This window comes from Mytilus californianus, unplaced genomic scaffold (genome assembly GCF_021869535.1).
Source record: "Mytilus californianus isolate M0D057914Y unplaced genomic scaffold, xbMytCali1.0.p SCAF_60, whole genome shotgun sequence".
Lineage (NCBI taxonomy): Eukaryota > Metazoa > Mollusca > Bivalvia > Mytilida > Mytilidae > Mytilus > Mytilus californianus.
This window is the reverse complement of record NW_026262713.1, coordinates 132419-147535: the sequence shown is the minus strand read 5'-3', so window position 1 is coordinate 147535 and position 15117 is coordinate 132419. Positions and strand designations below refer to the sequence as shown.

The 15117-nt window shown below is 32.4% G+C and overlaps 2 long non-coding RNA genes across 2 annotated transcripts; both read left to right on the top strand.

Annotated features, from left to right (window-relative positions):
• The first annotated feature begins 2971 nt into the window (after positions 1-2971).
• LOC127707254 (uncharacterized) lies at positions 2972-10123 on the top strand. The gene is made up of 5 exons (XR_007984728.1): positions 2972-3135; positions 3516-3650; positions 5687-5826; positions 9130-9216; positions 10054-10123. It is a non-coding gene; the product is annotated as an uncharacterized LOC127707254 (long non-coding RNA).
• A 1029-nt stretch (positions 10124-11152) lies between these two features.
• LOC127707253 (uncharacterized) lies at positions 11153-14683 on the top strand. Its single transcript, XR_007984727.1, has 3 exons — positions 11153-11293; positions 12252-12282; positions 14350-14683. It is a non-coding gene; the product is annotated as an uncharacterized LOC127707253 (long non-coding RNA).
• Positions 14684-15117: the final 434 nt, after the last annotated feature.

Here is a 15117-nt window from a genome sequence, read left to right as displayed (position 1 = left end):
TAGGAGTATCTTCTGTTTAATCCTCTGACTATTTTTTCAAAGATCAGGGCCTCTGTAGAGAATGAGTACAGATATTCAAATAAGAAAGTTTTGCTTGCCGTTATATGACTGTGGGTGTCATGTTAACATATGAAGACTTTATCCTTTTAAGTGCTTCATTTATAGTTCTAGGATTTTCCTATCTGACTGTCCAGACTACCTCTTCCTGACATTATTTGGATCAATTTGTTTGATGATCTCATCATTGGTTTGGTAATACATGTCCTTTGTAGCACAAAAACGTGCTCTGCAAATTCCTTTATAGTCTCTGAGTCTATCTGTCTGATGTTTTTTTGTGTTTTTTCTTAAACATATGGTTTCTCCTTTTTTTTAATTGTTTATGATTGCCAAATTTGGATATATGCAATATTCGGGTATATTTTAGTGCAACCTTGAATATGCAATCTAAAATCCGACATGTTCTCTTTTTGTCCCCCTCATTATGCTGACATGCAGTTCTTTCGAACTGGTAAATGAAGGCTTGCCAAGATAGATTTTATAAGCCGGTGAATATTAGCATCTTTTGCAGTTTCTGAACAGTTGATCCAACATAAAACTGGACTTCTGATGGTGGAACAGTGTAAGACCCAGATGTTGGCGAGTTTGGTCTGATTGAATCATGAATTAAGATGGGGTTATACGATGATGATCGGGCCAAATTCCCTTGTCGTTTGGGACCCTGGGAAACACAGATTTTTTTTAATGATCTCCAGTAAAGTATTCAGCCTCAATATGTGATGGTACTGGCTTTCCAACTGTCCTTAGTCTGAGACGGTTGCTTTTGACTGCACTTCCATATTTGACTCAGCGGGCTCAATTTTAGAAAATTAGCAAAGGAGGAACCGAGGGACACTGTCCAACGGAACTTATGGGTAGGATTTCTCATATTTTATTACAGTGTCTTTTTTAGAATCAAACACACAAGGTTGTTCCTCTATTTTTTATCCTGTTTAGGATGTTTGTTCTGCAGTAATGGTAGCGGGTTTTTAAACTGGATGGTTGACTTAATTAAATTGGTTTGCTCTATTTTAGTCGTGTCTTGAACCGTCTCTTTCCTTTTGCCAATTTTTGAAATTGTTTCTTTTACTTGTGGTCCTGTTGTAACATTTGAAATATGCCGTTTGCATTACTGTCGTAACTTCATTATATCATAGTGCATCCTTAGGTACACGATTGGCAAACCAGGTTCTACAAGATGTTTTTTTCTTTAATGTTGATTTTGGCACAAAAGTAACACCAAAAACTACATTAAATTCTTATGAAGTTTGAGGACTCATTAGCCTCAAGTATATGTATGTCCATTTTATTGCATGTACCCTCAATGGATTTAAGTTGTTCAAACGTGGCCTTCGTTAGTATCACAGGTTTTGCCATCCTTGATTTTGATGTTTGGAAGTTATATTATCAAACTATACCTGTAAGAGATGCGAATATGTTCTTTTAAACAGTTCTGTATTTCCTTCCGAAGATAAGTGTTTTAAAATCGCCCATACTGCCCGTACTGTATTTTAACAGTTGACATTGTATTGTGAATGTTGACACTCTGTCAGTACTTTATTTCTACCCAATGCAAGCGAAAAAAATAATTTTGGACAAGATGTTGCATATTGCGATTCAAAATCGCGACCCACTAAATCGAGAAACTAGGCAAGAATATAAATTTAAACAGCAAATGTAATATACAGTACTTCCTTATAAAATACTGAAACTTTTCAAATCTAATGAAGATTTGTGATTTTAATGTAACCTCCGCTGAAAATTGCAATAATTTTAAGTCAATGGTGTGAAACGTACAGTGCAGAAGCCGATGAAATTTCAAAGTATACAGATTTGAGCTGTGGCCAATGGCGTGGACTTCGAGTATAAAAGTACAATATATGAAAAATATATAATAACTCGCCATTTATTATAACCAAATGTTGATTATTGTACCCCTCTTTTTGACATGTTTCAACTATTATGTCTGCTTGTTTTGTTCACGCATCGTCGTCATGATAATGGAATTTGATGCAACTGTCATACAATTGAGAGCTTTAGCTTTCTATCAAACCAGGTTCAATCAACCTATTTCTATAAGAAAATGCCTGCACCGAGTCAGAAATATGAGAGTTGTTACCAATTTATTTGATGTGTTTGAGCTTTTGATTTTGGCATTTGATTAGGGCCGTTCCGTTTTGAATTTTCTTCGGACTTTAGTATTTTTGTGATTTTACTTTTTACCACGGTTTATTCCGGTGATAAAAATTTATACACAAACTGCAGCAAATGTATAAGAAATCAATACAATTAATAAACGGTTAATTCATGTGGTTAAATGTTAAAAGAATAATGCATCATTATACGCACTACGTCATTGGTTTATGACGAGGTCCAAACAAAACGTAGACTGGGCATACACTGGTATACAGCACCACAAATCCATGAACGCATTTCCTTTGACATTTGCATTGTATAAAAATTGTAAGAATAAACAGAACGTTTCTTAGAAAAAAGTAATGCAGGGTTAACAAAAATACATATTTACCTTCTTTGTATATAAAGTTTTAGCAAATTTTTTCACATTTTACAAGAGAGGAAGTCTGTGTGTTTACATTATTATTCGACAAAACGTGATCACACTCGAAAACAATTTGATCGGATCACTCGAAAAACCACGATCCCAGTCGGTCATTATAACTACCGTGAACATATAATCGATCTTTCGAAATCGTATACCCAATACCAATTAGCTTTTTATGAACAAATACGTTACTTTCTAAATTGATATGGTTATTGTTGTGAAAGTATTAGCCACTTGAACTCGAATTTCTTTTTTCTCCGCCCACATGAGTGTAGGCCAGAATTCTTTTTAAAAAAGGTCATGCTACCATGAAATTCATGTGTTTGCTTTCTTGATGTAATGATTCTTTGTTGTTTATTTTCTTGCAGTTCCACAAAAGCCGTTAGGTGTAGCTGCTTCTGTCGTGAGCTCAAGTGAAATAACAATAACATGGAAGATGCCATTACCAAGACCAGGGAATACAACTTATTATATTGAAGCTTATGAAGTTGTTCTAAATGCTCAACCTGCATTTCTGAAAATAACAAACGTAACTGGTATGTGTTTCTATATAAAGTATGCTACTAATTTTGCTGCATTTGTCGCTGTTTCTGTAATTACCTTAATCATTCATTTAAGAATTATACAATACTCGTGAGTATACCAAAGGTAAGGCATAAACAGAACATGGAAAAAACTGTCTAAACTCAAATTTGCACAATGAAGAACTATAATAATGATGGTCACCGAATGCAACTTTTGACCAGATATTGTTGTTTCGTTGTTTTCCTCTCATAGTTTATATGTTTCCCTCTGTGTTTCTAACCCGGATTTGTTTTCTCTCAATTGATGTATGACTTTTGAAAAGCAGTATACTACTGTTGCCTTCAGTTAATATGTATAAGCCATCGCTTGATTTTACATTTGCTATTTGTAGGTTTTCATACGAAGACAGCACATTTGTTTGGATTAGAGGCATATTGGAACTATACGTTTTCAGTAGTTGCTGCCACAGACAAAGGCAATAGTGAACAGTCTGAAATGTCAACTTTTGTAACAACAAAGCAAGATAGTAAATATAGTGTGTTTCACTTATGGCCCAAAACGGCCTAAAATATCAACTTTATCATAAAACTCCAAAAAGTTCACAATTTGGTTCGTAAATGGGTCTATTTCAAAAGACTTAATACTGAATAAATCAGTTCTTTTCATAAAAGTACATACTATTCTCCAAATTAGGCCCATTTTGGACATTTTGTCAAAATATGATGATTTTGTGCAATTTTCAGACATAAAAGCTTGAGGAAAACCGTGGCCGAACTACGATCCAAAATGTTTTGTAACCAGAAGTTTCCAATTTTGATATTATAATTCATCGATATAAATACGTTTTGGATCGTGGATGGCGGCCAAAGCTAATTATGCCAAACACGATTAAAATTAAAGAACATTTTTACCAAAATTGACCTAAAATACAAATAATACGGTCAAAGCTTCAAAAATTATATAGGAAGGTGCAAAAAAGGTTATTTTAGTCTTAATAGTATTATCACAAGTATTTCTATATGAAATTTGTAATTTGTTGGCCCTTTTTTCGTGAACCTTCTCCTTTAGTAGGTGTGTGTTATTTCTATTTTGGGAAGATATCTTCAACGGCTACTAAAAATAAAACTTATTTTGCATCCGGCCGTCTTCGTCCTGAAATGATTGCTTACGTAATGCACTGAAACCTTCATTCGTTTCTTATATACTGTAATCTTACTATAACTGCATCATCTTTACTACCTATGTTTGCTTATTACATACAAGATGCCAGTTATATAAAGAAAACATATTGTGATAAATAGTCACGTCATTCCATAATGAAAATAGTGGAACTAAGGATTAAGTAGCCAAATTTCTGAATATTTTAAAGTTTATATTTCTGTTGAATTTAATTAAAAAAAATCATTTGTCGACATACCGCATTTGTCGAAGTTTTCGTTTTTATTGTATAGACTTAGCACATTTGAGTAAACTATTTTAGTGTTTTCTTTGTATTTCTTTATTTGTGAATATGTATAAAGATTGGTTCCTTGTTCATTGTTGTAAAGAAAAAAAAGGTTAAAATGAAATACTCATGACTCACATATCGAACTTCAAGGTAAATTCACTAAGCGACAAAATAAATCGTTGTTAACCAACTGAACTAGTGATAAAAAACAACTGGCATCATCGATATGGTGGGTTAAACATAGTTATAATGCTAGATGAACCTCTCACGGGTATTGAAGTTGTTTATAGATCCGTTATACAGTATTGGCAACATTGAACGAGCAACTCAAAAGTTAATTGGTTATGGTGATAATAAGTGTGATCCAGCAGCCATATGTAAAGATACATTACAGACATGCAACACAACTAGATATTTAATCAAATAAAAAACATAAATTCAAACAAAAGCCAACAATATTAGAGGGATCCGATCAGAAATATTCGGATTGGTGTAGTGCTTTTACGAGGTAGATGGAGTAAAACGATCATATGACATTTTGATGTCCAAAAATTGGCAATATTTTGACTTTATCTGTTGACTACTTTGATTGGGTTATTCTTATCATAACATTATAATGAAACTGAACACACTTATCTTACATAAGATGTATTTTTCAAATTAGCACAGTAAAATGTATTTCGATATTTCCCGTCGAAAATGACGTGTTTAACAGAATAAAGCGTCTGATTTGTAATTTTTCTCTATTTCTGGTGAACATTGAGAATGGAAACGGCGGATGCGATAAAAAGAACGTCACACTAAACTCCTATAAATATAAAAGAACCACAAATTAAAATAAAACAACAAAAACATACAAGTCTAACAAAGGCCAGGGTGATACTTACTTGGGACAGCCATAAATTTGCGGCGAGGTTAAACATGTTTTGTGAAATCTCAATCCTCCCGATTAGTTATCGTAAGATTTGTATGAACATTTATTCAACATACGAAACAAATTAATTTGTGTTCCTGCATTGCTTAACAAAGTACTGTCTGAGCAAGCATTATTATCAATGTGAGTATACAGACGATTTGTCAGTGTAGTTGCAATGTAACAAAATGCAATTTTACAGCTCCTGGCAAAGTAACGAATTTTGAAATCAAAAGACCGACTGTGATACTAACGACAATGGAAGTTTCCTAGAGTATACCTTTATTTAGAGAAAGAAATGGTATCATTAAGGAGTATAAAATAAGCCATAACATTAGTGGGGTTAGTGTCATATATTTTTTACATATTATATTTTTAAGTTCTAATAATGAAATTCTATCAGCAAAATGTTCCGAATGATTTTACTATAAATGAAGATATGAGAACAGTATGTGCGTTATATACAAATCAAATGTTTGAAAAGTCACATTTATGATGTAGTTATTACCGTCATACATCAAGTACACATAAATATAATCCAATGGTCAGTTTTACATGTCGGAGCTTTCGCTACAACTATATCGTGTATAGAATAAAAAGTTATTAGAAAATGTCTCACGTAAGTACTAGCATGCTGGTGTATAAATAAAGGCAACAGTAGTATACTGCTGTTCAAAAGTCATAAATCGATTGAGGGAAAATAAATCCGGGTTACAAACTAAAACCAGGAGAAACATATCAACTATGAGAGGACAAAAACGAAACAACAGAGACACTGATGTGCAACAAAAACCAAATAACAATGCAACACACACAGAAACGAACTATAAAATAACAACTGCCATTTTCCTAACTTGGTACAGGACATTATAAGATAAATATGGTTGGTTGAAGCTGGTTTTGTTTCTAGCTAAACATCGCACTTTTATTGCAATGTTAAATATACTGGTAAAATGATAACATTACATGACAGGAATACAGTACAAATAATTGCAAGAACATTCATATACACCATATAAAACCGTCGACCTGTTATTCGTTACATGTTGTCGAAACAAAAAAAATATGTTATAGATAATGCATATTATAAGGTTTTTCTTGTCGTAGAACACACCGAGGGGTGTCAGAATTGATCAAATGAAAGACCGACCGTAGGGAGGTCTTTCTTTGGGCAATCATGACACCCCGAGGTGTGTTCTACGACAAGAAAAACCTTAAAATATGCATTATCTGACTTATATACCGTCAAAAAATATTGTTTTTAATAAAGATTTGCAAAATTTAGCATTCTATTTTACCGACCACACTAAAGTGGGATATTCCTTTCTAATGCGTTCAGGTTTTAATACGCCCTACGGCTCATTTAGAATGTGAAATACAACTCACTAATTAATCTAGATATAAACCTTAGAAATTATTATCCATACACAATAAAAATATTACTGTAACTGCATGAAGTAAGACACAAATGAATGGTTACCATCTGATAACGGTGTATGAAAATAACAAGACACTTTGTAAGTAATTTATTGTACCAACTTAGTTTATGGTAAAGGTGGGGAGGGGGGGGGGGGGGGGGGGTGTTATGTTGTTGGTTTTTTTTTTCTATTTGTAATGACATTTCTATCGCGGAAAAGTTTTTATTTTTTCAACAATTCTAATTGAATCGAATGAAATATTCAGAATGATTTTCTTTTGAATAGCAATACATTTTTTTAACAGATAATCAGGATATAATTATATACCCTCCCAAACCCAACCCCATTGTGAGGTACATAAATGTAAGAATATTCTATTAGTTGATCATTTGATAGAGTAAAAGGTATACATAAATGTAAAAAAGTTCAGAAGTGACATGAACGGGGCACGAAATCGTGATACATGTACATGTTACACGAAAACGAATATAAATACATGTAGGTCACAGTATGATTTCCTATTCAGTGTGTATTGTCCTGAACACGCATGCCATATTTGCCACTGGACGTTAAGCAACCATCAATCAATCAACCTATTCAGTGGGAATCAATAAGATTTTCAAAATTTTACACATGAATATGTTAAATCTGGTTTTATTTTAAAGTGTTATGAAAGTTTTACATTCAAATTCATCTCACATATATGATATTGTCTTTGTATTGTAGCGATAAATTAACAAAAGTTCACATTATTTGTTTCTATTATTAAACTGCGGGCAATGACGATTTTGTTACACCTATCATAGATTGAACTTTAAAAAATAAATTCCCCAATCGGCAACAAAAAACTATAAGAGGATTATAATTTTGAAGTAAATTATAGTTTGCATTTTTATCAACGAAAATAATGACCTCACACAGGTCATTATTTTATGCCTTGGAGCATATTTCATTGAAACATGGTATCGTCCGGGTTGATTCTTCGAAAGAATGACCTATCGTTCTGAAAGAAAATAACTCCATATAGGTATATAAGTATATTTATCTTCACTGTATAAAGTGAAAGTAAAAAAAAATGCTGTGATGAAACTCAGTACCTCAATTATGCTTATCGCCTAAACGATGAATATGCTGCAATGCAACTTAGGATTACAATTCGCACGACTTTAAAGATGTGCATATGTAAATGTTTTATGAACAATAGTCAGAATTTACCAAACTATTTTAATTGGTAAAAAATTTATAATTTAATGGAGAAGACTTCATAAGTATGATTTACTTATGTCTAATCCATTTCGCATTATTTCAGCAAATAAAATATGTTTAACCTAATTTATAATTCTAGAATGATCTTTAGCATACACGCTTGATAACATAAGCGAAAGAAAGCCAAATACATGATCCTGAAATTATTTTGGGAACATCAACTGTTTCGGTTCTTTTGTTGCTCAGTTGTTTTACTCTTATAGAATATGTTTCTTATCAGTTTTTTGTTTGTAACCCGGTTGCTTAATTGATTTATTACTATTGAACAGCAGTATACTACTGTTGCTTTAACTTACACACCCTTTGCTGTAGATATTCTTTGATTTTACCCCACCGCATGTTTGCGCCTGTCTCAAGTCAGGCGCTTCTGGCCTTTGTTATATTTAGTCTTGTATGTTATTCAATTTTAGTTCATTTATATGTTTTGGAGTTTAGTGTGACGTCTATTCTCACTGAACTAGTACACAGTTTTATTTGAGGGCTAGCTGAGGACCACCTCCGGGTGCGGGACATTCTCGCTGCGTGAAAAACTCATTGGTGGCCGTCGGCTGTTGTCCGCCCTTTGATCGGGTTGTTGTCTTTTTTGGCATATTCCTCATTTCAATTCGTAATTTTATTTGAGTTTATTTATGACGCATGAAATGTATAACGTTTTGTTTTCATTCTTCAATGTGCAAATATTTCTCAACACTACTTCCAAAACTGCACAAAGGTCAACCTTAAATCCTGTTCAATTTTAATAAAATTCATTTTTAATTCATTTGCAAACTAGTTAATAAATGGCGCTTTATTCATCATATGTCCCTAAATACCAAATAAGGGAAGCATATCTATAGAAAATCAACGTACTTATTTTAAAGATACGCACAAAAAGTCTTTCATGAAAATATTGTTCACACTTATGTCACTGATATCACATTGATTTATAAATAGTTTGATACACTATTCAATTTTTATCCAGACAACACAAAAGGAAGTTATTGTTGCAGATTCCGATGTTTTCCAAAAATTGTATTACATTACACCAGGTAGACATTATCAGGTTGAGGTGAGTATTATTCAATCACACTTATAGTCAAATGACATCTACCAACGTTGTTAAAACATACCAAACGCAAATTATTGACAAACCAATTCCAATAGTAAAAGATTGAACAATTCAAACGAACCAACTGAACCCGATAATATTCATATGTGTTACCCGTCCACGTCCACTCTGTGTTTTCGTTAAATGGATTTATATTTGTATCCATCTGATGAAATGAGCCTTTTTCAATTGATTGTGATAGTTTGTTCTTATGTTTTACGCTTACACAACTCGTCCATATTAGGAGCGGGTTGGCGCACTCACACAAGTATAACTCAGACACATTTTGTATGTGTCTATCCCAAGCTAGGAGCCTTAATAAAGTGGTTATCGTTTGTTGTTGTGTTACATATTTGTTTTTCATGTATTATTTTGTACACAAATTAGACCGTTAGTTTTCTCGTGTGACTCGTTTTACATTAGTCATTTCGTAGCCTTTTATAGCTGACTATGTGGTATGGGCTTTGCTCATTGTTGAATGACGTACAGTTACCTATAGTTGTTAATTGGTGTGTCATTTGGTTGCTATTGGAGAGTCATACCATTGGTAATTATACCATATCATGTTTTTTATATTGATTGGAAGGCAGTTTATCTCGAAAAACAATAAAGGAACCACAAATCAGATTTCAACTACATATCTCAAAAGGAGAGTAAAGCCAACAAATGAAGATATAGTATTGTCCTCTCATTTGCATGGTTTTTTTCAGCTTCTCAAGGACACTGGTCTTTTATTTTCACAGATAATTTTTTGTATATGTTGACATCACTTTCTTTTTGAAAACTTCTCTTTTCAAGATATATGCTGTAAATTCACTTAACCAAGAAGGAGAAAAACAGCTGACGATATATTACGCGTCATCAAAACTTGAATGTAAGTTTATTGTAATGTGAATGTACCTGTGATGTTATTTTCAGATGTCTTACATTACTTTGAATTGTTCGCAAAATTATTTTTTACTCGGAGAATATATAACCTTAGTTGTAAGTTATAAGGTGAACTTAAGTCATACAAAATACAATAACATACGATCATAGAAGGAAACAAAACAACTTTGAAATGGAATATATTTATTTTACCTATACTTAATAATATTTTCATTAACTTTAAAACGAATAAAGGTACATTTTGTAATTCCTTTATATTAACAAATGATAGTAATCCTTTCATTTCTGCTGCATTGGGATATTTAACATAGTATTCTGGAATATGAATATATTCAATGTTTATTTGGCATGCCACCTCGGCAGAAACATTTTTTTTTTAGTATCATTTGAATTGTACTTGGTTGTTGTTTTTGACGAAACAGTAGAAACTGTATGTATGAGGTTTTTTAGTATATCTATTTATATTTTTATATACGTTTTTTTAGTAAGAAACAGTCTTGCTTTGCAGATTTACCTTATCGTATCAATTATTATCTTTTTTGAATAGTTTCAAAATTGTCTATGACATATATATAGAGGTGTCATAAATAAAGGCAACAGTAGTATACCGCTGTTCGAAACTCATAAATCGATAGAGATAAAAACAAATCCGGGTTACAAACTAGAACTGAGGGAACGCATCAAATATAAGAGGAGAACAACGACACAACAAAAACACAACATTAAAATGCAACACACCCAGAAACGAACAATAATATAACAATGGCCATTTTCCTGACTTGGTACAGGACATTCTAAGAAAACAATGGTGGGTTGAACCTGGTTTTGTGTTTCATAACCACTTTTTTATCATTTAGTATCTTGATTGAAGCACCATCTGGTTCTAATTCATAAAATTTCTGCACATTACTAGTGGTTCGTGATATGATTCTATAATTTGATGCATGCATAAATATTTCAAGAATATTTTCAACGCATCAATGAACATTTGTTTAATTTTTAGCACAATCAGAATTATTACTTAAAGGATATACAATAGAAACAGTAGTAGGAGCTGCAGTTGGTTGTGTTGTATTTAGTGGTATTGTCGTTGGCCTTGTATTTTGCCTAATCCGGAAGCGCAGACGAAATATGAATTCCAAACAAGCAGGTTAGTTTTCGTGGTTGCTGCTGCATTGTAACACTGTATACTAGTATATGTTTGTAATATAATAGTCATAAGAACTTTCTGTAGAAAATGATAATCGAATCATTTATATTTGTTTTATGAGAATATATGTATGTTTTTTGGAGTTTTTGACATTAGCAGTTTTGAATCAAAACGTATAAATAAAGGGATACCAATTGTTTAAAACATATGGCAAAGAATCGAAATAATTGTGACAAAACACGTGCAAAAAAAAAACTAGGATAAAAATTAGGACGTATATACATAGCCACAAAAAAATCATAGTATAATATGCAACGTCTTAAAATGTTGATTCCTAATCCCCATGTGACGAGACCCAGATGAACTCAAGGCATTAACTCCGTCCGTCAGCCTGTTATATCTAAGTTTCTTTACTATTTTTTGTTACAGTAAGTTACATATCAAGTTCCGTTCCGTTTGAGCATTTTCTTTTTGTAATGTGACATAAGAAATTGTTGTAGACTATCTACAAGCGTTTTCTGTATTGTCAATAACTGTATTGTCAATAATTAGAATAAATATATTAATTATTAAAAGTTGTTGAAATATTCGCATTTCCACAAAGATATTCTTGCCTAACAGACCGCGAAAATCCACAAATTAATCGGCAACATTTTTTATCAATTTGAATTGTAATCTTATTAAACATTCCTCACAAAAGAATACTTGTCCCATTTGATATAAGTAAAACTCCTGCAATGTCTAACCGGTAAAGGACCTTGTAATGCATGAATGTTACCTGGTTAAGCTGTTTTTTTTCTTTTCAATCTTTTGTAGTGCGTGGATTTTTGTTTATCTTAGTGAAGGAATCCTTGTCTTAACCAGTGTTAATACTTTAACTAAAATTAGAAATATTTAACGGTCTTATATAGTGTAGATGTGATTCTTCTAAATTGAGTTGATATTATTGTTTTTGTAGAAACACAGCATATCCAAGAAGAGTCAAATATGTATGTAGAATTTATACACCTAACTTGTACCTAGTATATGCATACTTAAACAGGTTTAATAAATATATAAAAAATAAACTTTCAAAACAATAATGGCCTATTATAATAATATGCACTTATGCAGATTTAAAGGACAGACATTCTCGTTTAACATCTAGTAGAGTTACAACTACTTATGGTATTATTTACGATGGAAATTAATAAAGACAAAAAAAAAGAAGCCACTTATCAATTGTAAGTCGGGTATAAACAGACAACTCCTTGGTCAAATATAAAAATCAATAAACAGCAGTTCACAAAACACTTCAAAGAAACAAAAGATTGAGTAATACGATCTCCAGCAAAAAACAAGTTTCAACAATTTCCTGCCAACACCATTTTTCCGGATTGGTCTAAAAATGGGACGAATGATACCAGAGGGACATTCAAACTCATATGTCAAAAATAAACAGACAACGCCATGGCTAAAAGAGAGAAGACCAATTGACAAACAATAGTACACAAAAAACAACATAGAAACTAAAGACTGAGCAATACGAACCCTACCATAAACTGGGGTTGATCTCAGGTGCTCAGGAAGGGTAAGCAGATCCTGCTCCACATGTGGCACCTGTCGTGTTGCTCATGTTATTACAAACCCGGTAATAAGTTTAATTCGGTAGGTCACAATCTGGAAAAGGGTACAGGATTGTAGTTACTACATAAGTAACATACCCGTTATCATCTGTGATACGGTCAACCAACTTGTGATGGCGTCCGTATAACTTACGAAGGGATGAATTCAACTTCACAACTTGAAACTCTTGGTTTAATAGCTTCCTTGTGAGAAGCAATCTGCTATCAAGGAAATCATGATAGGAATTATAAGCCCTGGAATATCGTATCAACTGGGAGATATGTACTCCGTATGCAGGCGCTGCTGGAATGTTGCTACATAGAAATGGAAAGTTCAAAATTGGGAAGCTAAAATCATCTCTTTTGTCGTATAGTTTTGTTTTCAACTGACCCTCATTGTCAATTTGTAGATGTAAGTCAAGATATGAGGCAGATTTAACTGTATCTGTTGTATCCTTTATCTTTAGTTGATGGGATAGGTGCGTTCAACATAGTCACCAAATTTTGAATTATTTAGTGAGAGAACATCATCTTTATAGCGAAAAGTAAAGTTAAAGGATACTGTTAACTTCGTTACTTTCTTCCTAAGAAGTTCTCCTGTATGAAGTCAGCCTTATATGAATAAAGGAACAAGTCGGTAAGAAGGTGGACACAGTTTGTTCCCATGGGAATGCCGATTGTTTGTTGAAAAACACGTCCTCCAAACGTAACAATATGCTATCAATAAAAAAATCAAGCATCTTGATAATAGATATAGGAAGATGTGGTATGAGTGCCAATGAGACAACTCTCTATCCAAGTCAAAATTTATAAAAGTAAACCATTATAGGTCAAAGTAATGATAATGTCAGTTTCAGAAAATTTGTTGTTTGAAACAGAGTGATTTTTTCCAAAGTGGGATTTATCCCTTCCTGAGACAAGATACTTGTATCAACGTTGGCCATTCTTTTTTTCGAAAACAAAGAAGGACCAACTTTTTCAATTTTTCTGTCAGTTTGGAATGAGGAATATTTGTGTAAAGTGTAGAAAAGTCAAATGTTTAAATACTATTGTAAGATGAAATACTAAAGATTGTACAATTAGTAACTCCTTTTGTTTTATTTTCTCTCTTTTTTTCATATCTCTAAAACATTAATGTGACGAATTAACTCATTAGCGATACCAGCCTTGCTATTTTATATATCATACGTACGTTTTGTATACATAAATCAGTAGTGCAAGAATTAGACATATAACAATGTTAAAGTTTACCAATTATGGCTGACCCAATCAATGCATTTGGTAAACAATTCTTTGTATTTTGAATGAACAAAATTTGAAAGTTGCAAGATGACCACAGCAACGTTATTTACTCCAGTAAGAAATAAAAACGGGTTAGAATTAAATAATGATCCATGTACAGAGTACATTGCTCAGCCAATATATTTCAAAACTGATTAATATATTTTGCAGTGGAGGCCAATACGAAGAAGTTGGAATGGACAATGTATCTGCTAAACTAGAACTTGGAACAAAAGATACTCAAAATGTTTATGACCAGATTGAACGAATGCCTACAGTAGATAAACAATATGAAAACATGATGTGTAAATGATTATCTGATCTATGTTTCTATTTTATCAACGTATGATTTAAACTTAACGTGTAAAACACGTGTCCATTGAATAACCTTTTTGAAACCTTATTAGACAAAGAAGAGAGCACACACACTACGGCTCATTCAAAATCCATTAGTAAAAAAAAAAAACAAAGACATTTTTGTCTTTTCCTCAGTTTAGCTTTTGTCTCTCAGTTTTTAACTTTGTTGTGTTTTCTTTTCTGTCAAGTTAATCACCTAAATGCACACTGTATGTTAATCTTTCAAATATCTGTATATAATTTGCTTAACTTTAATAATAATAATAAATTGTAGTTTTACCATTTATGAAAATGTGTTAGTTTTTTTTGTAATATGCACAAAATCGGAGATGAAATTTTGCAAAAGAAAGAAAAAACATGTGTTGGCTTCTGTTTTAAAGTCTTAGTTTTATGTCCACATTGATGAAAGTTTCATGTAGTTTCAGAGCAAATTAAATGAGATTAATGTTTTAGCTCTTTCAAATATACACTGAGGAAAGTAATTTCAATAAACTATATTTTACAGTTGAAGTTTCATTTGTCAAAAGCAGGACTTTTTCAGCATACGTTGAATCTCAGTAACAACTTGTACAACTATGAATA